A 23,215-nucleotide genomic window follows, 5' to 3' on the forward strand; every position below is an offset into this window, starting at 1 on the left:
TTTCTTTCTTTGGAGGCAGGGTCTCACTTTTGTCACCCAGGATAGAGTATAGTGGCATGATCATGGCTCACTGTAGCGTCTAACTACTGGGCTCATGCTATCCTCCTGCCTGAGCCTCTCAAATAGCTGGGACTACAGGCACGCAACACCATGCCTGGTTAATTTCTTTGTTTGTTTTTTGTAGAGATGGGGTCTGTCTATGTTACCCAGGCTGGTCCAGAACTCCTTCGCTCAAGTGAGCCTCCCACCCCAGACTCCCAAAGCACTGAAATATTTTTTATTTTTAAAGATTTATTCCTCTCAAACAATTACATAGAAAAATCTTCTGCTTTACAGTACATGACCTCAAAATTTACCTCTCATTAACATGTATAACGTAAGCAAAACATATTCTTACATTAAAATGCACCATACATATCACAGTTTTGAGTTTGAAGCACCAAATCTTGATTTTTCTGTAGATTCCCTTTTTAATGCTGATTTTAACCATTTCTAAGCTATATGAAAGCCTTGTTCTCAAAATTATTCTATGACCCATCTACTCTAAACTATTAGTTACATAATGAATACAAATTTATTTCTCTCCCTCAAAGCAACCAACACATAAAATTCACTTTATTTACAGAAATTCAAGTCCAATAGCTAGTGAAACTATTTAACTCAATTGTCTTTTCATTCTCATTAATTCTAATCAAGGACATTTTTGAGTACTTTAAATTCCATCTATGTCCTTGCCTTCTAAATAGCCCTGCATCACAGCAAGGCTTCAGTCACACCAGAAAATATAATCAGAGCAATTTAACATGCTCTTCTTATCAGGGTTCTTGTCCCAATTAATGAGAAAAGTTACAATTACATACCCAAAGCAAAACTAACTAACCACCCTTTCAAGGAAAATGTGTTTCATGTACACTACTTTTGTCATTTTAGTGACAAAGCACTAAAAATACTTCCTGGCACAGAATAAATGCCTAATAAATAAAATCAGCAAGACCACAGGCAATTTTTTTTTTCTTTTTTGAGATGGAGTCTCACTCTGCCGCCCAGGCTGAGTGTAGTGGTGTGATCTCAGCTCACTGCAACCTCCACCTCCCAGGTTCAAGTGAGTCTCCTACCTAAGCCTCCTGAGTAGCTGGGGCCACAGGTGCCCACACCCGGCTAATTTGTGTATTTTTCATAGAGACGGGGTTTCACCATGTTGGCCAGGCTGGTCTTGAACTCCTGACCTCAAGTGATCGGCCCACCTCGGCCTCCCAAAGTGCTGAGATTACAGGAGTGAGCTACCACGCTCGGCCCATAGACATATAATTTAACCTCTTTCAGTAGCCTTTGTTAAACAACAAAACTTACGGGAAGCCATTGTTTTTGGACTAAGCTCCTGCACTAGGCCCCAAAAGACAAAATGAAGCCACCCATGCTAAATGCCACATAATCAAACTAAAAGTTCAAGGAAGCAGACAAAGCAGACCAGCAGACCAGCTTCCCCTGAAAACAGATAACAGTCTGAGTCAACATAATAAGGAATTCCCCTCTGCTTTAATCCTTACAAAAAAGTAACCTGACATTAACCAGTCAGCTTTTTTTCTGTTGTTTCCTTGTCCCCATCTCACAAAACCCAGTGTTCTGCCACTACCCAGCAGAATTCTCATTCTATTTTGTAGAATGGAGACTGCCCCATTCATGGATCATGAATAAAAGCCAATTAGATCTGTAACTAAATTTATGATAACTTTGTTTTTTGATACCTTCAAGGTAAGATTATATAAGCACTTTATGAATTATCGAGTACTATATAAATGCTAAATTATTAAGCATGAGAAAAACAATATTAAATAATATTAAATACGAGGAACAATTTTCAATAATGAAAGTTAAATAATGCATTTATAGAAAAATACAGATAGTCCTGCTATATTTATCTGATTTGTATCTGTTAATTCTAAACACTGAGGTGCTTCTGAGATACTAATCCCAGCTTTTTTAAAAAATAATTTCTGATGGAAATTTCTGTAAAAAGATACTACACTCGATCTTGTCCTAGCATCGAGTCTTTGAAATTAAATATACTCTCCTACTTTCTGAAGTGATATACCTACACACTGTCATCTTCTAGGATAACGCCTTCCCTCCCTTCTCCTCCCTCATTTAAACCCTCCTTTTTTGGTCATCAAACAGATTCGGGGCTCATGTACTACTTAAAAAAAACAACAGCAACAAGAAAAAGGGAGAAAAAAATTCCTTTGATGAACTCACTTCCTAAAATAATGATGTCCAAGCTTCTTTGTCACCCACTCTTCTACCCTTGCAATTTGGTTGCTGCCCTCACCACTCTACTGAAATATTTCTGCTCCCCTTCCAAGGCCAGACAGTGGCCACCTCACACCCACTTTCTCCTGGACCTGTCTGCACCATGAGACTACAATTCAATCACTCAATAAACACTGATGTGGCCTCCATCCTCTCCCTGAAAAATACTGACATAAGCCTCTAATTTAATCTTTCTAGTAAATCTATTTACCATGTGGCAAAAAAAAAAAAAAAAAAAAGGTGATCAATAATCAAACAAACTAGGCATTAAGCATTTTAACAATTTTTTGAATGAAGTTTTTCAGTATATATAATACATTTATATATACTAGGTATATTTTCAGGTGATATATTAAACAGTAGAAATATAAAAACCATATAAAATATGCTCTTTGCTCTCAGTGAGTTTAAAATTTAGTAGCAGAAACAGACACATGACTCAATTTTAAGTTCACTGACAGAAAGGGGTGTGCAGACAGTAACTACAGAAGAACAAAAGCACCTTAATATTATTTGGAGGTAAGAGGTAAAGAGCTGTCAGGAAAGAATTCTGAGAAATGGTAACAGTTGAGATGAGTTGTGGAGGACTCCAATGCAGCAGCTGCACATACAAAAGGAAAGAAGTGGAAAGGAAAGACATGCTTTCAAGACATTTTGTGCCCAGAGAGGTGAGATGACTAACATAAGCAGGTTAAAAAGTAGTTCTGTTAGGAAGGGTATGGGGAGAGAAATGTAAGAGACAAAACTATTAAGGCAGAAAGAAGCTATAGCATGAAGAATACCAGGAAAGCCATACAGAACCACTACATTTTCAGCAGCAAAGGAATATATGTCTATTTTAGAAAAACCCCTTTGACAGTGTTGTAAGGGTAGCCTGAAAGTAGTCTAGGCAGAAAATGGCCTGAAATTAGGGGAAAGAGAAGAGGAAGCAGAGGTATTGAGGAGCAAAATCTATAAGTGGTGGACTAATGAGATGCAGGGGTAAAAGAAGGAGAGACGTTAAGATGTCCCAGATTTCTGCCTAGGCCAATTACTTCTTACCATCACTACCACTACAAGTCTTATCTCCAAGCCCATAATTTCTCATCCAAACTAAGCACAGCTTGCTAAATGGTCTCCCTGCCCCACTCTTCACTCCCAACCTAGATCCATCCTCTACCCAGCAGAGTGATCCTTCTAAAGCAGGATACATCATGGTAACTCTGTTTCTAATGTTCTCTCATTTTAACTACAATAAATCCAAACTCATAAATGCCTATGTGATCTGTTGCCCCACCTCTTCCTTCTCCTCTTTATCCGTTCCTGCCCGTCCTCAACCTAATTACCCTGAATGCTGTGAAGGAGACTTTGCATTCACTGCTCCATCCAATAGTCCTTTGGCTGCCTTCTCAGTCTTAGAACTCAACTTACATATGATCTCTTCAGAAAGAATTCCTGATCACCATAGGCCAACTCTAGCACCTCGCCTTACTTTATCTGTCCTAGTAATTCTCAATTACTGACGTTCATATATTTTGTCCTCTCACTTCTATCCATACCCCCAACTCTGCCACGATAAGATCCCTGAGGACAGAGACTATCTTATTTACCATTCTATTCCTAGAACCTACGCCAGAGTCTGGCTGGGGAAAGGCCCCCAATTAATAGTTACTGATTGAGGCACAGCACAGCAAAGAGATCTACCTATTCTGGAGGCAAAGGTGTGCATGGCATCCTATGAGCAAAGCTTGAGAGTAAACTGAAAGCCAGCCATGCTGTGACAGGTACCCAGTGTACATGCACTCACTCAGGAAAGGCCTACTGCATAGGGAGCAGAACCTAGGTAACCCCAGGACTAACAGTCTGGACAGCAGACAGGAACTATGAAAAGGGGTGAGGAAAACCAAAAGAAAACTTCAAGAAAGAATTTCAAGGAGGAGGAAACAGTGACCAATCCCACCAAGGTAAGATCAGTAAAAAGAGCAAATTGTTTACTGGTCAATGTGAAAGTTACGAGGCCCTTAGCAAGAGCAATTTTCATGGAAAGGTAGGACCAGAAGCCTGTGGCTTATGAAGAAGCAAAAAAAAAAACCAGAAACTTATTTTCAGATTATTTTGACTAACAAAGAGAAACATAAGTGTAAAAGATGTTTAGAGGATTGTTTTTTGTTGTTGTTTTTATTTTATTTTTTTGAGACAGAGTCTCACTCTGTCACCCAGGCCGGAGTGCAGTGGCGCAATCTCGGCTCACTGCAAGCTCCACCTCCTGGGTTCACGCCATTCTCCTGCCTCAGCCTCCAGAGTAGCTGGGACTACAGGCGCCCGCCACCACGCCCGGCTAATTTTTTGTATTTTTAGTAGAGACGGGGTTTCACCGTGTTAGCCAGGATGGTCTCCATCTTCTGACCTCGTGATCCGCCCGCCTCCGCCTCCCAAAGTGCTGGGATTACAGGCATGAGCCACCACGTCCGGCCGAGGATTGTTTTTAATGATGAAAGAGAGTATTATTTACAGGCAAGCAGAAGCTATAGTCATTCGCTGGATGATGATCGCTAACACAAGATCCCTGAGAAGGCAGAACTGGCTGAGATTAAACACAGGTATGTACAAAAACCGCTCTTACTCTGAGATTTGAAAGAGAAAAGAATGCCTATCTTTGAAAATGTCTGGAAAGGAAGTTAAGGAAATGTAACCTAATGTCTCCAATTTTCTCGGTAAAGTAGGAGACACTCTTTGGGGCACTGGGAATACAATGGTCAATGAGAATAGACAAAATTCCCTGTTTTACCAGGTATGTGACTAAGGTAAGGAATTTGAGGCAGACAGAGGAGAAACTTGGGCCCAGCTGAGTAGTGGCACCAATCCCCATAGACAAAAATTTTCTTCCAGATCATTTTAATAGTTCACGGTTAGAAACAATGAAACTGTTAAGAGTTGTTCACAGCATAGGTTCCAGAAGAGAAAGGGGCACACTCCAACTATTATCAAACTAGTCCTGGTCATTCAAATCGATTATTTATATACACTCCCTCTCTTACCTCCACTCATTAAAATTTAGGTAGAGAAAAAAAGATGATTCTCCAGAAAAAAAGTTCACTATTCACACATATTTTTAATTCATTGCCAATTGTCCCCAATCTGACTGCATGGCAGAATCACCTGGGGACTGTGTTGGGCATTCTAGGTGATTCTCATACAGATTTGGATACCAACGACTTCCCACATGTTCCTCCCACTACTCTTCTCCTTCATTTCTAATCAATCTGTCCGCTCAGGTGTCAGCGCTCCAATTTTGAACTAGTTGCTATTTGTCTTCAGAGCACTCTAACCATGTTTTTTTCTCTACCTCCCCTGTTACACTGTTAAAGTCTTTATTACCAAGCTTCATCATAATTCCAGCCTCTAGCCCAATGTCTGGCCCCTACTAAATACTCAATAAATGGGCCAGTCATGTTGGCTCATGCCCATAATCCTAGCACCTTGGGAGGCCAAGGTGGGTGGATTAATTGAGCCCAAGAGTTCGAGACCAGCCTGGGCAACACAGTAAAACCTTGTCTCTACAGAAGAATAGAATTATATATACCCAAAATAAAGGAAATTAAAAAAAAAATTAGCTGAGTGTGGTGGTGCATTGCTGTAGTCAAGAGGCTGAGGTAGGACAATCATTTGAGCCTGGGGAGTTTGAGGCAGTGGTGAGTTGTGATGGCACCACTGCACTCTAGCCTGGGGAGCAGAGCTAGACCTTGTCTCCAATAAAAAAAATAAAATAAAATAAAATAAAATAAAAACAAGCAAACAAAACAAAAAAAAACCTCAATAAATGTGTATTAAATGAAGATACACAGATACACAATTAATAAAACAACATATTATTATGTTAACTGCTAAGACAACAATAAAAGATGGCTAGAGTGGTTAGGTTAAGAAAATACCTGTATAGCACAGAACTGAAATTTTACATTAAAATATCATTAAGAAAACACTATGCAAGTGGGACAATACCCACCTACATCCTCTCCCATCTCTGCCCTAATTCTAAGATTCAAGTCCATGCTCACCTCACCAATATTTCATCTCCACAGCCCAAAACAAATGCTCAATAGAAAAATGTCCAATACAAAAGTAAAGGATCTAAAATGCTAGTTTGACTTATTAAATACTCAAAGAAACAAAAGAATATAAGAGAGAAACTTATTACACTTGGATACTCCCCGACCTTAATTAAACATTCGAAACACTTTATAAGTCATATGCTAATCCCCAAACTATCAAACATTAGACCCCAAAAGTTTAAGGAAAAGATGGCTTCTTGGAATACAAGACAAATTTTCCCACAGAAACATTGTGACAAATGGTGGTAGGATACCAACACCAAGCCATGAAAGCCCACTGGAACTGTAACAGCCAAATTGTTAATACTTTACAAGGAACACTATCATTCCATGGAGGTATGTCAGGGCTTCCACCAATACTTATTTGTGTGCATATACACTGTTCCTGCAAAATCGAAGCAAAATTCCAAAATAAATTGCTGAGACTAAAAAACAGTACCTAAATCCCTTTGCATGATGCCTAACACAAAACAAATTATAGCTACTTTTATCCAGAATCCCTGATATTAAACTTTTGTCATCAAAACAGATTTATTTATCTCACTGAATACTAAATTCCAAGAATGCCAGGGCAAGTCCTCACCACTGTATCCAGCTTGCCTCCCTCACAGCTTGGCATACTGGAAGTGTTTAATACATACTTGCTACTGAAGAATACTTAGTGTCAACCAAATGCCCAAACAACTAAGTAAATACGAGCAGTAAAACCAAATGGCCTATTTATTCTAGATGCTCTTTTAAATGAACCATCACACTTTTCATACTGATTTCTTCCCCTGAAAGTTATCATCAAAATGAAAAAAGTATTTGGCTGTTAGCAGTCATATAAAAAAAGAAAAAAGTGTAAAGACTCATGTAGAAAATATCCCTCCATGAGTCATTAGTTTAGAAAACACTGTTTTAGACAACAAACAGTTCTGTATTAAATGGCTGAGTGAGATGGGGCATCTAAACTTCACTCGGCCTCAGTTTTCTTATTAAATGAGAATTGGAACATAGAACATATTGATAATTTTTAGCTTAGAATTACTTCACCGAAAATAGTGCATATTTCATGAAAATATGAAATACACAGAAACCATCCATAATTATACCAACCTCACAATGATTTGTACAATTATTTTCCTCAAATACACTTTTATAAAGTTGCAATCCTTGTACACAAATCATCTTATTTTCTACTCTCCACCCCTATTTACAGTAAAAAGCTACCCATTACAAACTAGATGGAGTCGTTGGCCAACATCAGAGAACAATTTAATTTATGCTTACAGTTGTGGAAACAACTTTGCAACAATATTCTAGAAGGCCACAAGGTGGTGATGTTGCACCATAAAAAGAATCTTTAAAAACTATTAAAATAGATTATACCAACTTCCCCAAAATGAAATTGACAGCTTTCCTCCATTGCAGGAAAGGATATCAGTTACTATGTTTACTGGAAAACATTAGAAAGAAAAGACAATGTATTCATCAAACTTAGCAGCAACTATTCCAATTTTTAACCTAAGCAGCTATGGGCCTTTAAAAGACAGACAAAAACATAGGGCTTTCTTTGGCATCATTACTCTATTATGTCAACAAAAGATAAACCTAAATGGTATCAGTACAGTACTGAGAATGAGTAGTTTTTTTCTTTTAATTTGCTATAATTTCTGTTTCTTATGCAATATTATATTTGTATATTATACCAAATACCATAGTTTTTACAGTAAAAAAAAAATATAAATATATATATGCGTGCATTTGATAGTTTTTCCCCTTACCCTAGTGAACATCAGAAAACAGTTTTCCCACTCCTATGCTGCATGTTTCTGAAGAAAATATAATTCAAATAACACTAAGTACATTAAAACTTGGGTTCCAAACTTACAGAATCAATATAAGTTAACATATAAAAAGAGCTGTGTATATACTTGCTAGGCAGAAAGGTAAGATGATAAAACCCAAGACCTCATATACTTAGGTGGGGCACCTGAGTGATGCAGAAAACACAGCCAGTCTTAAACACGGAATCTGAACCAGGCCTCTGACTCCAAAATATAACAACAGCAGCAAACATTTACTGGGCTCCTATTATATGTCAGTCACTTTACAAAAAAATTATCTCTAACATTATCAATTATCTATTAGAGTCATCATTATTAGTCCCATTAACAGATAAGAAAAATTAGGTTGAAGTAAATTGCCCAGGGCCATGAAACTTACGTAAGTCTGAATTTGAGGCCAGATTTCCTTGGGCTCAAAGCTAATGCTCTTTTCACTACATACGCACTGCAGAAACAAAATATAAAATAAGAAGTGCTGAGCTAACCCATGCCTTAAAATGAGAAGTTTGCTGTATCAATCTGAAGTTACTATTCTCTTATTTTATCAACTAAAGCTTACGTCAAGTGGTTTTGTGGGCTGTTAAGCTAGCCTTTGAAAATACCTTTCCTTAAGGTTAAAAGAACAATTAATCGTAAAAAGATAAGTGTGTGAAAGTATAAGCACATAAACAATGGAGTAGGTAAGCTGTTAGAGATCATGTTTAATAAATAATTTCCATGTATTCTGGGAAAGCATTCAGGACAACATGACATTCTCACTCTATGAAGATCAAACTTCAGTATAATCTCTTATTTCAAAATGACACAAACATTTCCATAAGTAATTGGTCACTTTATTCAAACTGATATTTTAATAGTATATTTGCTTAACAGACTTTTTTCCTTAAAATTCAAAAATTTTTAATATTTTGGCATTCCTGAAATACACATACTTGCTGCATTTATGAAGCAGCAGAAAGCAGAGTCAGGGAGTTGAGCTGAGGATGAGAAGTGATTAAGAGAATTACTCAGAAACACAGAGCTTCTTAATGGCAGGCCAAACCCAGAACTGCTGATGAGACTAGCACTCTTCTACACTGTGCTCGTCATCAGGATATCATTACTCAAAGTTATGTTCACCTCAAAACATCTCCTGATTGTTTCTTAATACATTAAGAATTTTAATGTATCAGCATTTAAGCAGCCATGGAGATGTCCTAACTCTTCAATTCCAAAGTGCCAATTTTAAGTTTGAGAAGAGCACATTTTGGTAATGTAATGTAGAGAACAGTTTTTAAGTCGGACAGACCTACATGCAAACTTCAACTCTATTTGTGCATATTTAACCTGAGTCTCAGTTTTCCTGTCTGTTAAATGAGGTTAATAACACCAAATTAATATAGTATTGTGAGGGTTTTTTTAAAAAAAGGTGTTAATATTAACTGTGGGAAAGTGGAACTCTTTCTAGAATCAGGAATACGAAGGCGCCCAATAGTAAGTAGTTAATTTCCTAACCCCATCCCACCCTGATCACCACCACTCTAACCACACTCTCAATTACTCTAAGGCACAGAAACTCTCAATATTTTTCTTCCGTATTTCCACAACAATATAGAGAAAAGTAGGTAAAGAAAGCCCCTCACACACCTGCAGTAAGGATTAGAAATTACCTTTAAGAACTTGAAAGGAATACAGTACTGCCACATTTTGTTATAAATACACAATTTCAAGATATTTTCAAGTTATTCACATAATAGATACACAATGTTAATTCACTATTTACAAATACTCTTGCTAAGCAGTTTAAAGCATGCCGTAAAGGATAAATTTTCATCAGATATTCCTCATTCTTAGAAGAAAGTATTAGAATCCAAAATACAGGGACACAATCTTTTATCCACAGATACAAAATGCAAAAAGCTAAAAAAAAAGCTGTAAGTTCGTTTAGCAACAAAACCTGACCTGATGTGTGGCTATTTATTAACCTTACTTGTCCACACACAAGCATTTGCCAAACTACAGGCATTGCCCTAGACTTCACTGTGGTTTTATTTAACAGTATATGGAATGGATTACCTTTCCAAAATTCAAGAAAATTCTGAAACAGATCTGACATCAATGAGAAGGTATTATAGAACCAGCCTAGTGAATATGTACTGAAAACTAAGTGCCAGGTTTAAGTCACACAAGAAACCCATGAATTGGGTATATTATTCTCACTTTACATATGATAAAACTAGGGCTTAAACTGAAGTTAACTTAAACAGTAGCATTCAGCCCATAGGTGCCAAAACTCAAATCTAGGTTTGTCTTACTTTATTTAAGGCCCGAGCTCTAAATAGCCAATACGTTAATGGAAAAATTAAATCACAAAGAAAGTTTTAAAACAAGTTACAATTACCAAAATTTTTAACCTAGAAAAATGGTATTCCCAAGTATAATATATACCTTCTGTTCAGTATTCACTTGTAAACATCGACACAGTATTTCACAGGGCATAGACAAAAAGAGATGGCTATTGTTTTTCCTCGAAAGAAAGGGCTCAAAGACACAGTGAAAACAAACACAAATACAATAGGCTTCTCATGGCCAGGTGCCTTGGCTCAAGCCTGTAATCCCAGCACTCTGGAGGCCAAGGCAGACGGATCACTTGAGGTCAGGAGATCGAGAACAGCCTGGCCAACATGGTGAAACCCCCATCTCTACAAAAATTAGCCAGCGGGTGTCAGGTACCTATAATCCCAGCTACTTGGGAGGCTGAGGCAGGAGAATTGCTTGAACCCAGGAGGCGGAGGTTGCAGTGAGCTGAGACTGCGCCACTGCACTCCAGCCTGGGCAACAGAGTGAGACTCCGTCTCAGAAGAAAAAAACAAAAACAAAACAATAGGCTCCTCAAAAAGAAATGCCAACTAATCCTTTCTACTCAAATTGAGAAAAAAAAAATCATGGGTTTGGCATATTTTTGACCACAAAATTACTAACATAGCAACCTATGTTTATTTCAACCATATTTTTAAGTTTTTCCAGGAAAAAAGATCTACTCTTCTGATGACAGGATCAGATTTTGGGTCCTGCTGGTCACAAGACTGAGGAGGGTTTGAGTGAGGTAGCCCGTAGGTTTCATCACTGTAGCCCTAAATAACAGTTAGAGATTAGCTTGAAATTTGTTTTGTTTCTTTAATTCAAAATTCAAACCTTTTCTCATGACTTTCCAAATCAACGCCCTTACCCTAAGCAAAGGCTTTTCCCTATAAGAGACACATCATGCCCCCAACCAACCTACTTTCTAGTCGAAAGACCAAATTCTAAATTTGACACATTTCAGAAAAAAATCTCTATTTTTAAGTGGCTTACCTTAGCTAAGTGAAGAGCAATCAGACTATTTAATAATGAATCATAACTTCTAGCTTAACTTTTAGTAGGCATTTTTAAAAAAGAATTAGCTTCACTCAAAATAATTTCTGCTTTTGTAGAAAGAAGTACGAAGGAAATGTTTTGAACATGGAAGCCTAATGGACATCTCTTTGCAGTATCATTTCTCTTGCCTACTCCTCACTGTAATCACCCTGTATCAAGTTTCTAGAGTTTGTTTGGATCAAGTCCTTGGCAATTATCTTAGACTGTTTTAAACGTCTAGAAGGCTCAGATGTTAAGCTCTCTTTGTATTTACATTATACATGTGTACTTAAAGAATACCTGAGGGCTGGGCATGGTGGCTTATAACTTTAATCCCAGCACTTTGGGAGAGAGGGCAAGGTGAGAGGATCACTTGAGTCCAGGAGTTCAAGACCAGCCTGGGAAATGAGGTAAGACCCCCCATCTCTACAAAAAATAAAAAATTAGGCAGGGCACGGTGGCTCATGGCTGTAATCAATCCCAGAACTTTGGGAGGCCAAGACGGGTGAATCACTTGAGGCCAGGAGTTCCGAGACCAGCCTGGCCAACATGGTAAAATCCCGTCTCTACTAAAAATACAAAAATTAGCTGGGCGTGGTGGCATGCACCTGTAATCCCAGCTACTTGGGAGGATGAGGCACAAGAATCGTTTGAACCTGGGAGGCAGAGGTTGCAGTGAGCCGAGATCGCACCACTGCACTCAAGCCTGGGTGACAGTAAGACTCTGTCTTAAAAAATTAAATTAAATAAATAAATAAATAAATAAAAATAAAAAATTAGCTAGGTGTCACGGCACACACCTGTACTCCCAACTACTAGGGAGGCTAAGGTGGGAGGATCGTTTGAGCCCAGGAGGTTGGTTAAGGTTGCAGTGAGCCATGATCTTGCCACTGCACTCTAGCCTTGGGTGACAGAACAAGACCTTTTCTCAAAAAAAAAAAAAAAGGAATACTTTAGCTAGCTAGCTAGAAAAATGAACTCTGACAGAGCACACTGGACCCCAAATAACCAACTCAGTTTCTACCAACAGTTCTCAAACTAATGTGCATAAAATCTCTCGAGATATTTGTAAAAAATGAAGATTCCTAAGCTCCACTCTCAAGGACCATATGAGAAATCTCAAAGGATACTCAAGAATCAACATGTTTAATAAGCATCCCAGACGACTGTTATACAAGGATTGCACTTTGACAAACACTGGTCTATACTATATTTCATCTAATGATGGTGTTAATGATTTCTTGTTCCCAGGCTGCACAGCAAAACCATCACTAGCTGATATACTGGCCAGCCGTGTTAAGTCAGTATCCCAGATTTCATGCTTACCCTTTTAGCAACTTTTTTTTTGTTTATTTATTTGGCCAGGCGTGGTGGCTCATGCTTGTAAATCCCAGCACTATGGGAGGTCAAGGTAGAGGGGATCACTTGAGCCCAGGAATTCAAGACCAGCTTGGGCAACATCTCTACTAAAAAAAAAAAAAAAAAATTAGCTGAGATGTTAGTGCGTAACTGTAGTCCCAGCTACTTGTAGGGCTGAGGTGGGAGGATTGCTTGAGCCCCCAAGGTCAACGCTGCTATGAACCATGATCACACTATTGCTCTCTAGCCTGGGAGGCAGGGCTGCCGGAGTCCCCGTCTCAAAAAAAAAGCGGGGGGTGGAAATTTGATAAGGAGCTCTGCCCATGCCAAAACAAAGCTAGAACTGTCTTTGAGAAATGAGTAGCTCACAGTAAAGTGAATACTTGTTTGAATTTTCAACTTCATAATGCTGAATTACGAGCAATAAACATGATTTAAGGGCCTATGTTCTAGCCACCATGTTTCTGCTTTATAAACATTATTTCAATTAATCCTTACAGTAATCCATTAAGGATAGTATTCTTTACATTTTACAAAATAAGCAACTGAGGCAATCCTGCCATTAAGCAATACTACCAGAAGTCAGGTCTGCCTGACTTTAAACTGTGTCTCTTAACCTGTATACCAAAAGTGCCTCTATTGTTAAAAACTTAAAAAGAGAAGAGCAATCTAGTTTGTTTACTTCTAAGGTAAAGAATATCCTACTTTATACAAAACAGGTTCATTTAACTAATTCTCCTCCCCAGTCTAAGTAAACACAGATAAAAAGTAGGACATCTTGGCAAGTTGGGGCTAATGTGTAACCACAGTATCCTAATTTCAAGTCAGGACTCAACAGTCGGCTTCCACCCAGCCCAGTCAATCAGATTTATGAGTATACCGAACAGCTATCAAAAAAAACTTGTTTTCCTTGTTTCCTAAAAGGCTATCATACCTACATTCTGTTAATGCTAGGATATTTTTTAACTACCCAAGTAATTTAGGGTAGGGAGGAGTGCCATCAAGAAGCACCTTCACGTAACTCTATCCATGCCCTTCTTTGTGCCCTGGCCTTTCCTATTTCTATAAATCATGTTTCTCAGTACATCCAATTACCAAACTCCTCCCCGCAACAGCCAATGTACTATTTTCAGAAATTTGCAAAGAGATTTGCATTAGGATGTAGGGGCCCGTTTTTTAGTGTACATGAAATGCTTCAAAAATGCTTCACAGCTATGCACTAATAACCTAAATTCTTAAAATGAGATGCATTCAGTACTCCACTCAGAAGCTACAATGTAATAAAAACTAAACACCCATTTTCTTCATTTTACCTTTAACCATGGCATTACTTAGCAGCCAACTTGAACTAAAAACAAACAAAAAATACTGCTAAGACTAAAATAAAGCGATAGTGGATAAGGTTAAGTGATAAAGCGAGAAAAACCAAAATAGCAATCAATGAATCTACCTGTTCTTGGAAAGGAGAAGCAGCACCTTATTCATTGTATTTCCATAAGAGAGGATTACCATTCCAGTCTCTAGAAGGAAAGTGAATTCTCTCCACTACAATGACACCTCTCCAAGGAAGAGTAGCTTATCCCAAGCTTTTTCAAGACATTGCAAACAGAAAATGCCATTGGGGCTGGGAGCGCGGGGGGACATGTTGCTCACTCTGGTCAAGGCCAGAGTGACAGTCAAGAAACCCTGCTCCCTTAGGTCTCAAATCCAATCACAAGCGCAGACGGAATCAATCTCTGCCCATCTGCGGCCCATTTTCTGCATGGGATGCTGTCTGTTCCAATTCACGAGATGGGGTAAATCACTACTTCCGAGCAGCATGGACTCTTGGGTCCTGTACTTTGTTAGATCCCACTGCCTTCAAGTAGAAAGCAAGTCAATCCTGCCCCATTATGGTGGCATACTAGGAAAAACCTCAGAGGCCACAAATGTTCTCTTCTTTTCCAACCAAGGAGAGTGCTAGCTATTCCCATCTACGTAGTAGGCCAGATGTGCTGTCATTTGCACTTTTTAGACTCAGCTTTCCCTGTGGCATGCTCAGACTCAAAATCCAGATTTGCAGAAAGTAGTAAGCTGCCTAAGCTTCAGCTTCCAAAACAGTTTTCCGGAAGTCCTGTTTTGGTATAATAAAGCTGATGTTATACTTAAATAAAATTTATGGTAATCTGTTACACTGGTGGCCCCAAATGGATTCACACATTTGTACCCTTGAACCTGGGCTAGATTTGTGACTTGCTTTAACCAGTATAACGAGGCAGAAATGATACTGTGTCCCTTAAAAGCCTAAACCTTAAGAAGATCTGGTTGCAGACCAGGCACGGTGGCTCACACCTGTAATTCCAGCACTTTGGGAGGCCAAGGTGGACAGATCACCTGAGCTCAGGAGTTCCAGACCAGCCCGGCCAACATGGTGAAACCCCGTCTCTACTAAAATACAAAAATTAGCTGGGCATGGTGGTGTGCATGCCTGTAATCCCAGCTACTCGGGAAGCTGAGGCAGGAGAATCACTTGAACCTGGGAGGTAGAGGTTGCAGTGGGCCGAGATTGAGCCACTGCACTCCAGCCTGGGTGACAGTGAGATTCCCTCTCAAAAAAAAAAAGATCTGGTTGCTTCTGTTTTGTACTCTTGTGAGCCCTAAGCCATCAGCTACCAGGTAAGGCCAGTAACTCTGCTGGAAAGGCTACATGGAGAGAAAAGCAGCCATTATTAGAGTGATCACCAGCAAAACCTGTCCAACTGAGCCCAACCCAGGAAAGCAAAACTGTAACAAAGAAAATGGTTGTTTTAAGTCACTTGGTTTAGGGCTGTTTGCTACACAGCAGTACAGAACTGAAACAACACTCACCTGGTTCCTTATGTGTTCTGCATAATTTGTTCAAACCCCAGAAAAAGGAGAGGTATAATTAATTACACTCTGCAAAATTACAACCTGAGAAGATGAAGTCCTATGCCCTTGTTAATGTTAGTGATTCCACTAAACTCCAGGTTCCAAGAGGAAAGGCTTCGTATCTGTCATCTCAACACTGTACTCCCAGCACCTAGAAATATGTCTGGCACATAGTAGGTACACCAGTATGTGCTGTGAGTGAACTGTAGGTTTAAGAAATGTCAAGACTAGGCCGGGCGTGGTGGCTCACTCCTGTAATCCCAGTACTTTGGGAGGCCGAGGCGGGCAGATCACCTGTGGTCGGGAGTTCAAGACCAGCCTGACCAACATGGAGAAACCCCGTCTCTACTAAATATACAAAATTAGCCAGGTGTGGTGGTGCATGCCTGTAATCCCAGCTACTTGGGAGGCTGAGGCAGGAGAATCTCTTGAACCCGGGAGGCGGAAGCTGCAGTGAGCCAAGATCGTGCCATTGCACTCCAGGGGCAGCAAAAGGGAAACTCTGTCTCAAAAAAAAAAAAAAAAAGGAAATGTCAAGACTAAATCAACAAATGCTACTCTTCCTTATAACTTAAAAACCATCTGGGCCGGGCGCGGTGGCTCACGCTTGTAATCCCAGCACTTTGGGAGGCCAAGGCAGGCGGATCACGAGGTCAAGAGATCGAGACCACAGTGAAACCCCGTCTCTACTAAAAATACAAAAAATTAGCTGGGCGTGGTGGCGGGCGCCTGTAGTCCCAGCTACTCGGAGAGGCTGAGGCAGGAGAATGGCGTGAACCCAGGAGGCGGAGCTTGCAGTGAGCCGAGATTGCGCCACTGCACTCCAGCCTGGGCGACAGAGCAAGACTCTGTCTCAAAAAAAAAAAAAAAAAAAAAAACCATCTGACATATGGTTTTACATTATACATTCCCTAAAAAAGTTGTTTAAATAAATGTATGAATTGACGTGTCCATTAAGGAGGGCTTTTTAATATCTTTGGGTTTTTTTCAATGGTAGAGCTTATGATCTAATACCAAAAATAATAAAATATCATGATATAGGTTGAGTATCCCTAATCCAAATATCCAAAATCTGAAATACTCCAGTGAATGTTTCTGTTGAGTAATGTAGGTGGCTCAAAGTTTCCCATTTTGGAGCATTTCAAACTTTGAATTAGGGATACCCAATCTATATATATTTTGGAAATCAGATCCTGATTTATATCCTCAAAAAATGTAAATTTTCAAAGACTAAGCTTTTATAAAAGGGAAATACAAACTTCATCTGTAAAAGCAACAGAATTAAATTCAAAATTTTCAAAATAAAATAAATATCTACATTTCACCAATGTAATTTTCCAGATAAGAAATCAACTTTTGCTTTATCCTTGACAGGAGAATAACTATTCTGTGGTACAATGCTTACAAATTTAAATATCACCTACCAATAGCCACTGCAGTGAGATTACCATTTTAACACAAAGGAAAAAACTGACAAGTTTACCTCTACACGGTACAAACGTTTAACACATTCCAAACAGGTAAATTCAAATCCTTCACATACAGCTCTTAACGAATGTTCCATTGTACATGAAGAGTAAGAAGTCTGGTGGGAAAAGAATACTGACATAGGAACAAAAATAAGAGTTTTAGTTGTAGTTCTAATTGTGGCCACTAACTAGCCACATACTTTGGAAATTTAAATTTTTAAACTTTTTTTTTAGCCTCAGCATATTCATCTAAAAAGCAATAATTGGCCAGAAGCGGTGGCTCACACCTGTAATTCCAGCACTTTGGAAGGCCATGGTGGGAGGGCCACGAGTCCAGGAGTTCGAGGCCAGCCTGGGGAAACACAGCAAGACTCCATCTCTATAAAAAATTTTAAAAATGTAGCTGGGTGTCATGACATACACATGTCGTCCCAAGTACTTGGGAGGCTGAGGTCGAGGCTGCAGTTTAGCCATGACTGTGCCACTGAACTCTAGCCTGGGCAACAGAGCAAGATCCTGTCTCAAAAATAAATAAATAAAATAAAATAAAATATAAAGCAATTATTACTTCCTAACACACCTACTTATCGGTTGTCATGAGAACCAAATGATAAATATAGTTATTATTTACAAATGTGAAATGCTATACTAACATAAGGTATAGTACAATTCTTAATGCCAGCAAAAACAATAAAATTCATCTATGTATGTTTTTATCATTTTTCCTCCATTAAGTATTAGTAACTAGTTCCTTGGATACCACTATAAAAGGGCAATTTATTGGATTTTCCAATGCTCATTATAATTGCATCATATTTTTATACAAAGAGTAAAAAACAACCCAGTCTTTCTAATAATTATGAAATCAAAGTTTATTAACATGTAATAACATGCTATGAGTACCTATTACCAGGGAGATAATCTTATAGGTGCAGAAAGGTCAACTGTTTACCAATCACACTACGCTTTAACTGTACTAGCTAGCTACTTAATCCACCCAAAAAAAATTGAGTAGGAATCTTCATTTACACTGTAAAGTCTCCATTTTTATTTGATAAAGCCTTCCTGAAAGAAAAGAGTATTCTGAAGGTATAAATGAATAGAGAAGATAAAGTTCTTTTTTTTTTTCTGAGACAGTCTCGCTCTGTCGCCCAGGCTGGAGTGCAGTGGCGCAATCTCGGCTCACTACAAGCTCCGCCTCCCGGGTTCACACCATTCTCCTGCCTCAGCCTCCCGATAAAGTTCTTAAAGTTTCTTATTTCACTTACATCACCTCTCTCCTCCCTACTCCCCAGCCCAAAGTGAGACATGCAAAGAAAGTAACAATCCAAATGAATGATCTGATATTGCTAACTGCTATTCTCTACCCAGTTCATCCCTCAGACTCACCAGCTCTCATGCACATATTAAACAAGGAGGGTAGATACTCTGATGAAAGTCTAGGACTCCAGAATCACAAAATGTTAAAAACTAGAAGGAATCTTGTGGGATCATCTAGTCTTACTGACAAGGTCACTTAAAGGCAGTAACTATATTTAATTGATGGTAAAGCCATTACATTATCTTCATACATGAAAGAAAACCATCATTGTCAACAATCTCCTAATTCCACTTTACCCACCAGCTGAATGATGCTTCAGGCAAATCATTTAAACTCCAGGGCTAGTTTATTCTGTAATATAATAGCAAATAACATTAGTCAAAATTCTCTGTAAACTGTCAACCACAACACAAATGTAATATTGTGTCTCTGTATATATACAGCATATATCTACAGTAAGAGTTCTTATCAGTACACAGAAGAACCTGAAGGTTCTACTGTTTTAAAAAGCTCCCAGTAGGCCCGGCACGGTGGCTTACGCTGTAATCCCAGCACTTAGGGAGGCCAAGGCAAGCTGATCACTTGAGCTCAGGAGTTCAACACGAGCCTGGGCAAAATAGTGAGACCCCATCTCTACAAAAAAATACAAAAATTAGCTGGGTGTGGTGGCAAGCACCTGTAGTTCAAGCTACTCGGGAGACTGAGGCAGAAGAATCTCTTCGGCCTGGGAGGCGGAGGTTGCAATGAGCCTAGAAGGCGCCACTGCACTCCAGCCAGAGGGACAGGAGTGAAAAGAAATCCTGCCTCGAAAATTAAAAAAGCTCCAAGTAATTCTGAGATGAGTGTTATGGATGACCTTCAGGTGGTCCATGGACTCCCCTAAAATTATATCCACAAAGCATAGGCGCATATGGAAATTTTCCAGGCCAGCATTTTACCAAGAATTAGTAATCCCCAAAAAGTTGTAAATTAGCACACATATGCTGAGGGTAAAGCTTCATGATCTTGCTCAAAATGGTACCACTGTTCTCCCAACCAACATGGATCAGAATCAGTTATTTTTACTTTCTTCATTTGCCCTCTCATCAAATTTTGGCTATTCGACTTCCTTTCTTCCTTTCCATTTGCGTGCACCACAGCTCAGATCCTCACTACCCATGACTACAACTGGGAGGTCTTTCTACCTCCAGGCTCTCCCTACCTCAATTCACACTACAGGCCTCTATCCCACTAATCCTTCTGAAACAAAGTGTTCAAATTGTTTCACTCCCAACTCAAAATCATGTGTCCCACCACCTAGTAAATCCAAGGTCATAAGTCTGGCATTAAAAACAACCCACAAACTGGTCCAAATTTTTACTTCAAGTTTTATCACCCTTTATCCTGGTACAAATAAGTTTATGTTCCACCCAAACATAATTACGTGCCTTTTCCCAAACAGGAACTCTGTGCTCTCTTAGAGATACCTCTCTGCTTGGATTACCTTTCCTGCCTATCCAAAGTCATAATCGTCCTTCAAAACCACGATTTCAGAAGCCAGAAGCTCTACAAACTAACCCTCTTATCCCTACCTTGCCAAGTAAGATCTGAGCTCTACTCTCTTTGAAGTTGACTTCTGAGAGGATTTTGGTACCATGTATGAAACGTATATATTAAAAGACAAATAGGGCATTTGTGTATAGCACTATCTACCTAATTAGTGTGAAGGCAGAAATTGCTAATCGGTTCATCTTTGTATTTTCCAAAATACCTCCCACAATTATGCAGTAAATGCTTAACAACTGTACAAGGAAGTAAAGGAAATTTCAGCCACCGTGGGGTAAACAGCAAAGATTACCATCTCTTTGAAGGCAGAAACTTTATCTGTGACATCCTGTATTATGCCGGTAGCTCATAATTATTGCTTTTCAAAACCCTGATGTAGATCTTACCAGCAGTTTCACATTTTAAGGTAAGAACTATCTGAAAATGTTAATAAGCTATGTCCCAAAGAACTATTCCACATACTTACAATTCTCAATCTGAGTAGCTCCCAACACTTGGCTACTACACTTTCCATTTTTTAAAATACTAACCATTTATGAAAAATGATCATTTCTAGTCGCAGCTAATTTACTACTTGATGGCTAAAAACAAGTCACCCACAATAAAAGAATGACTTTTCTTTTTTAAAAGGTGCATTTTGCTTGTATAATACACACAGATTTGGTGAGACAGGTAAAGTGGATTTACACATAAACATGAACTCTTGTTAAAAAAAAAAAAATGCAGGTAACTGTAAACCAAGTATTTCAGGTAAAAACACCAAATGGGGAAAACAAAGATAACTTTGGATATGATTTTTTTTCCCACTACTATTACCAGTAACATTTTAAAGCAGAAACACAAAATCTTGTTCCACATTAACCTACACGCACACACACAAAAAAATTGTTAAACTTATCAAATAGAAAAAGAAGGCAAAATCAAGCCCCTGGAAAATATTTTATTCTGAAAGAGTAAAAATGTCAAAATTATAAGAGACACTACTCTTCTTTGGTAATGAAGGTTTCATATATTTACCAGAGCAAAGAAAACTCCAAATCGGCAGAGCAAAGAAAGGACTGTGAACAAGACTAATCATTTAAAGGTAGTAAAGGTAAGGAGCAAACTACAAAATTAAATTTTTTTAAAAAAGAACACGAAGATGAAAGGAGAGTCTGTAAGTCACAGACAAGATAAGGACTGGTAAAATCTGCAAGGTCACTGGAACCTACCAGGTCACAAAAGGTGGAGGTGGGGGTTGCGCTGGGGGGCGGGGGATGGGGAGCTGCAGAGTCGGTGAAGAACGGGGAGTGATAAAAACATGTCAGAAAAAGACGTTCCAAGGCTGGAGTCCTTGGTTTGCAACGCTGAAATCGGGGTGAAAGTCAGGTCAACGGGCAATGAGTCCATATATTTGTGTTTGGAGGGAGGTGTTAGGGAAAGGTGGAGAAGGCGAAGAGAAGGCTAAGGAAGCCTAAGAACTGCGGCTGCAGAGTCACGGAAACACTTCGCTCCGCTCCAGGATCACTGGCACAGGCCTGTGCCAGGGCGAACTCCGGGCAAGACCCGTGACCCCACCCCAGAAAACTCCCGACTCCCGGGCTAGAGAAGGTAGCCAAGGTAGGGCGGACCGTCCCCCGACGGCTCCTAGGAGGGTCCAGCCCGGGGGCGGACGGCGCCGGGCGCCCAGCACCACAGCCAAGGCTCCGGGCCCGTGCCCCCTCCCGCCCTGCCCGCTCGCACCCCCAGCCCCGCGCCGCGCCGTCCTTACCCGGCGCGAAGCTGTCGGCTCCCGGCAGCCAGGCGGCCACGGCAGCGGCACCTCCTCCTGCGGCGGGCGCCCTCACCCTTCCGCGCCCAAGATCGCCATCTCGCAGCAGGCGCGGCGGCGGCAGCCACCCAGGCGTCGGCCCCGGCAGCCCAGGCCGCCAGCAGCCACTCGGAACCCGCACGCGGAGCTCGCCGACACCCGACCCTCCCCCCACCCCCACCCCGGCCACGCACCACCCCCAGCCGACCCCACACCTCCCTTCCTCGGGAGCGCGCCGCGTGGCCGCGTCGCCGGCGCCGCGCCCCGAGCGCGCGCCTCCCCGCCGGCCCCGGCACCGCGCGCTATGCCGCGGCCGCCCAAAGCCTCCAACTCCGGACTCGGAATCCGCCTCCCCCGAGCATGCGCAGCAAGGGCGCTCGGATGCTGGCTTACGAAAACTCCGCTCCTCCGGGTCTTCCGAGCGGTCGAGCGGAGAGGAAGGGACAGCCAATAGCAGAGATGGGCGGGGCCTGAACCTGTGGAAGGGGCGGGGCCACCGCTGAGATTTGGGAAGAGGCTGCTCTAAGCTCGTGCTGGGCGCTGCTAATTTGACTTTCCGGTCGGCGGCTGATTCCGGAGCAAGACTTCTTAAGGTCCGGGGGCAAAAGTAGGCTGAGCTTCATACATGCATAATACTTCTTGACCTAGCTGACTGACTTCGAACCCATTGCAAGAGTAAATAATTGCATTTAGCCGTTGGTCATATCCGAAGACTTTCAGTCCATTTTTTATTAATCAAAACGTTCATCTGTGGAAGCCCCACCACCTAGTCCTCACTCACATCAGCCCAGTGATAAAGCACATACTTACTGACCAAGTACACGTGTCAGCACAATTAACGCACACAACAATCTGATAAAGTAGCGTCTACTGTCTGCATTTTACAGAAAAGTCAACTGGTTTAGAAAAGGGCTGTTGGTTATGTGTATTGCTTTTCGAAGAAAGGCCAATGTGCAAATAGAAGTCAGTGGGACCACATTACTTACCAGGTGACCCGGTTTCTACTTCAGAGAAGCAGAAGCCTTCAGGCATGGATTTCTACAGCTTTTGCCCAACCACCTGACCAACCCCCATAGATTATATCTACGTCCACACCCAGACTTACTAGTTTTCCTTCTATCTCGGAGGCTAGATGTCCCTGCCCCTCTCCACTGCCTGCTCCCCACTGTGGGCGGTTCTTGGCACATCTTTAACTTCACCCTCTCCACTGCCTGCAACTCTTCAGCATAATCACGTTTTAA

At 40.5% G+C, this 23,215-nt stretch overlaps 1 protein-coding gene across 3 annotated transcripts in view; it reads right to left on the bottom strand.

The window, feature by feature from the left end:
• WWP1 (WW domain containing E3 ubiquitin protein ligase 1) overlaps positions 1 to 22,319 on the bottom strand; it is a 122,570-nt gene extending 100,251 nt beyond the window's left edge. For 2 of the 3 annotated variants that reach the window (XM_030794874.1, XM_030794875.1), the window contains exon 1: positions 21,936 to 22,129. The gene's annotated coding sequence lies outside the window, so the exon portion shown is untranslated. Of the gene's footprint in view, positions 1 to 21,935 lie in introns of all 3 variants that reach the window. The other variant, XM_030794873.1, reaches the window with a different exon arrangement.
• Between the last annotated feature and the right edge of the window lie 896 nt (positions 22,320 to 23,215).

The sequence above is a fragment of the Nomascus leucogenys genome, chromosome 16 (assembly GCF_006542625.1).
Source record: "Nomascus leucogenys isolate Asia chromosome 16, Asia_NLE_v1, whole genome shotgun sequence".
In the NCBI taxonomy this organism is placed as follows: Eukaryota; Metazoa; Chordata; class Mammalia; order Primates; family Hylobatidae; genus Nomascus; species Nomascus leucogenys.